We start from the raw sequence: 5,000 nt of genomic DNA, 5'->3' as shown, positions 1-5,000 counted from the left end.
GTTGTCAGACAGTGGGGAAGTTGTTGTCAGGGCAGGAAGTCCGAGGGGGGAGCAGACTGAGGGATCGGAGGATGATGAGGTGACAGACCCAAGCTGGGTTGAGAGGCCGGGTGAACACAGTGCTTCTGAGACGGAGGAGAGTCCTCGACCTGAACAGGTTGGAAGAGGCAGTGGTGGGGCCAGACGGAGAGGCAGGGCCAGAGCTGGTGCATCAGCGCCACTGTCAACTAGTGAAGCTCCCGTGGTGAGGGCTCTTGCGGCGAGGGCTAGATCTTCAGAAGTGTGGAGGTTCTTTAAGGAAACACCGGATGACCGACGGACTGTGGTTTGCAACATTTGCCAAACCAGGCTCAGCAGGGGTTCCACCACTACTAGCTTAACTACCACCAGTATGCGCAGGCATATGAATGCTAAGCACCCCACTCAGTGGCAACAAGCCCGTTCACCTCCGGCCGTGCACACCACTGCTCCTTCCCCTGTGTCAGCTGCTAGTCAGCCCCCTGCCCAGGACCCTGCCACAAAAACCCCATCGTCGCCTCCACGATCCTCCACAGCATCCACCAGCGTTCAGCTCTCCATACCCCAGACGCTGGAGCGGAAACGCAAATATAGTGCAACCCACCCGCACGCCCAAGCCCTTAATGTGCACATCTCCAGATTGCTTAGCCTGGAGATGCTGCCCTATAGGCTAGTAGAGACCGAGGCCTTTCGCAACCTCATGGCGGCGGCCGCCCCTCGGTATTCGGTCCCCAGCCGCCACTACTTTTCCCGATGTGCCGTCCCAGCCCTGCACCAGCACGTGTCAGACAACATCATCCGTGCCCTGACCAACGCCGTTTCTGACAAGGTCCACCTGACCACGGACACGTGGACGAGTGCTGCCGGGCAGGGCCACTATATATCGCTGACGGCACATTGGGTTAACTTGGTGGAGGCTGGGACCGAGTCTGACCCTGGGGCTGCTCATATACTGCCGACGCCGAGGATTGCGGGGCCTACCTCGGTCCAGGTGTTTCAGGCCTACTATGCCTCCTCCTCCTCCCACCCCTCCTCCACCTCCTCCTCCGAACTACCATCCGTGGGCACGGCGCCATCAGTCGGTAGCTCTAGGCACAGCAGCAGTGCCGTCGCTAAGCGACAGCAGGCGGTGCTCAAACTGCTGAGCCTAGGCGACAAAAGGCACACCGCCCAAGAGCTATTACAGGGCATCACGGCGCAGACTGATCTGTGGCTGGCACCGCTGAACCTCAAGCCGGGAATGGTTGTGTGTGACAACGGCCGTAACCTGGTGGCGGCTCTGCAACTCGGCAGACTGACACATGTGCCATGCCTGGCCCATGTGTTAAATCTGATAGTGCAGCGTTTCCTCAAGACATACCCCAATCTGTCTGATTTGCTCACGAAGGTGCGCCGCATCTGTGCGCATTTCAGGAAGTCCAGCCCAGATGCTGCCACTCTCAGGGCAGCGCAGCGCCGCCTCCAACTGCCCGCTCACCGACTGTTGTGCGACGTGCCCACGAGGTGGAATTCAACACTGACCATGTTATCCAGAGTTTACCAGCAGCGCAGAGCGATTGTAGACTGCCAGATGTCAACTTCCACCAGAACTGGTAGTCAGGTCAGTCAGCTTCCTCAAGTCTACAATGAGGAGTGGACGTGGATGTCTGATATCTGTCAGGTGCTGAGTAACTTTGAGGAGTCAACACAGATGGTCAGTGGCGATGCCGCCATCATCAGCCTCACCATCCCGCTGCTTGGCCTGTTGAAAAACTCTCTGGTCAGCATGAAGTCGGAAGCTTTGCGCTCGTCACAAGAGACGGGGGAAGAATATTCCCTTGTTGATAGCCAAAGCACCCTGAGGTCTGTTTCTCAGCGCATATCGGAGGAGGTGGAGGTGGAGGAGGATGAGGAGGAAGAGGAGGAGAATGTTGGCGAGACACAAGAGGGGACCATTGTTGAGTCCTTCACTGTTCAGCGTGTATGGGCAGAAGAAGAGGAGTTGGAGGAGTTGGAGGAGGAGGAAATGGACAGTCAGGCCAGTGAGGGGAGTGAATTCTTACGCGTTGGTACTCTGGCGCATATGGCAGATTTCATGCTAGGCTGCCTATCCCGTGACCCTCGCGTTCAAAGAATTTATTCCAGCACCGATTACTGGGTGTTCACTCTCCTGGACCCACGGTACAAGCAAAATCTTCCCACTCTCATCCCTGCAGAGGAAAGGAGTGTGAGAATGCATGAATACCAGCAGGCCCTGGTGCACAAGCTGAAACAGTATTTCCCTTCTGACAGCGCTAGCGGCAGAGTGCGTAGTTCTGCGGGACAAGTAGCGAGGGAGAGTAGGCGAGCAGGCAGCTTGTCCAGCACTGGCAAGGGTACGCTTTACAAGGCTTTTGCCAGCTTTATGTCACCCCAGCAAGACACTGTCACCTGTCCCCAGTCTCGGCAGAGTAGGGCTGATCTTTACAGAAAGATGGTGAGGGAGTACGTAGCTGACCATACCATCGTCCTAAATGATCACACAGCTCCCTACAACTACTGGGTTTCAAAGCTGGACATGTGGCACGAACTGGCGCTGTACGCCTTGGAGGTTCTTGCCTGCCCTGCCGCTAGCGTCTTGTCCGAGCGGGTTTTCAGTGCAGCTGGTGGCATCATCACCGATAAGCGTACACGCCTGTCGACTGACAGCGCTGACAGGCTGACGCTTATTAAAATGAATAAAGGCTGGATTTCTCAGAATTTCCAATCTCCACCAGGTGAAGGAAGCTCAACCTGAATAATTGATCCACTCCTCCTCCTCCTCCTCATTTTCCTCCTTCTCCTCCTCTTTGTACAGTAAAGCAGAGGAAAATGGCTATTTTTTGACAGGGCCCACTGGCTCTTGCTATAGTACTTCATGCATTTAATTTTTCTGGAGGGCCACCTACCCGGTCCTCTGTTTGAAACAATTTTTGTGAGTGCCACATACAGGCACTCAATCTATTCCATTTTTCTGGAGGGCCACCTACCTGGTCCTCTGTTTTAAAAAATTTTTGGGACTGCCACATACAGGCACTCAATCTATTCCATTTTACTGGAGGGCCACCTACCTGCTCCTCTGGTTTGAAGAATTTTTGGGACTGCCACATACAGGCACTCAATCTATTCCATTTTACTGGAGGGCCACCTACCTGCTCCTCTGGTTTGAAACATTTTTGGGACTGCCACATACAGGCACTCAATCTATTCCATTTTACTGCAGGGCCACCTACCTGCTCCTCTGGTTTGAAGAATTTTTGGGACTGCCACATACAGGCACTCAATCTATTCCATTTTACTGGAGGGCCACCTACCTGCTCCTCTGGTTTGAAACATTTTTGGGACTGCCACATACAGGCACTCAATCTATTCCATTTTACTGGAGGGCCACCTACCTGCTCCTCTGGTTTGAAACATTTTTGGGACTGCCACATACAGGCACTCAATCTATTCCATTTTACTGCAGGGCCACCTACCTGCTCCTCTGGTTTGAAGAATTTTTGGGACTGCCACATACAGGCACTCAATCTATTCCATTTTACTGGAGGGCCACCTACCTGCTCCTCTGGTTTGAAACATTTTTGGGACTGCCACATACAGGCACTCAATCTATTCCATTTTACTGGAGGGCCACCTACCTGCTCCTCTGGTTTGAAACATTTTTGGGACTGCCACATACAGGCACTCAATCTATTCCATTTTACTGCAGGGCCACCTACCTGCTCCTCTGGTTTGAAGAATTTTTGGGACTGCCACATACAGGCACTCAATCTATTCCATTTTACTGGAGGGCCACCTACCTGCTCCTCTGGTTTGAAACATTTTTGGGACTGCCACATACAGGCACTCAATCTATTCCATTTTACTGGAGGGCCACCTACCTGCTCCTCTGGTTTGAAAAATGTTTGGGACTGCCACATACAGGCACTATCCAAATTAAATTGTCTCCATAGCAGCCTCCACACGTTGTCTCCATTGCTACCTCCAAAAGTCGTCCATATAGCTGCCTCCATACATCGTCCCTTTATCAAACGAGGTGTGTCAGGCAGAAATTTGGGTTGTTTTCATGGATTCCACATCAAAGTTGTTAACTTTGTCGCCACCCTGCTGTGTTATCCACAAAATATACTGGCAAAATTTTACCATTTAGGGATATTATTTCAGCGCTTCTTGCGCATCTGTTTACATTCCCCTCACCCGGCATATCCTAAACTTATAAGAACGCTACTACACTTGATCTTATACAAAAGGTTCTTAGAAGTGCTGTTTGGGGAGTAGCCTAGAAACAGGGGCTTGGATTGGCGAAAGCTCGCCTGGCTGCAGAGCGCCAGCTCCATCACAAGATCCAACTAACATAGTTGCTGCACCTTTAATCTACTACTAGTTCACTGCCTCCATAATAATAATAATCTTTATTTATATAGCGTCATCATATTCTGCAGCGCTTTACAAATCATAGGAAACAAATACAAATGTAATGTAACAGAGCACAACATTTGTATGGAACAACAGGAGTGAGGTCCCTGCTCTCCAGAGCTTACGGTTTATGAAGATGATGGGGTAACACGAGGTAAAAGAATATTTAATGGTCAAGCCATTCTTCTTAGGGAATAGAACAAAATATAATAAATGGATTTGCTGTCGCTTGAACCACTCAGCCGTCATCTTATATACCAGGTCCAGGGTGAATGGGACTGCAGAGAAGTCTGGTGCCTGTTGGTTGCTGGATAACAGATGGGAGGACGACACAGGACGGGTTAGTAGAAGAGTTAAAACTTCATGCAGTTAATGAGTGTTATAGGCTTGCCTAAAGAAATGGGTTTTAAGAGCACGTTTGAAACTTTGGAGGTTAGGTATTAGTCTGATAGTCCGGGGCAGAGCATTCCATAGAATTGGTGCAGCTCTAGAGAAGTCTTGGAGACGCGAGTGGGAGGTCCGCACTAGGGTAGAGGTTAATCTAAGATCACTGGCGGATCTAAGAGCAC

This window comes from Engystomops pustulosus, chromosome 7, assembly GCF_040894005.1.
Source record: "Engystomops pustulosus chromosome 7, aEngPut4.maternal, whole genome shotgun sequence".
In the NCBI taxonomy this organism is placed as follows: Eukaryota; Metazoa; Chordata; class Amphibia; order Anura; family Leptodactylidae; genus Engystomops; species Engystomops pustulosus.
Note: the sequence above shows the minus strand (reverse complement) of the source record.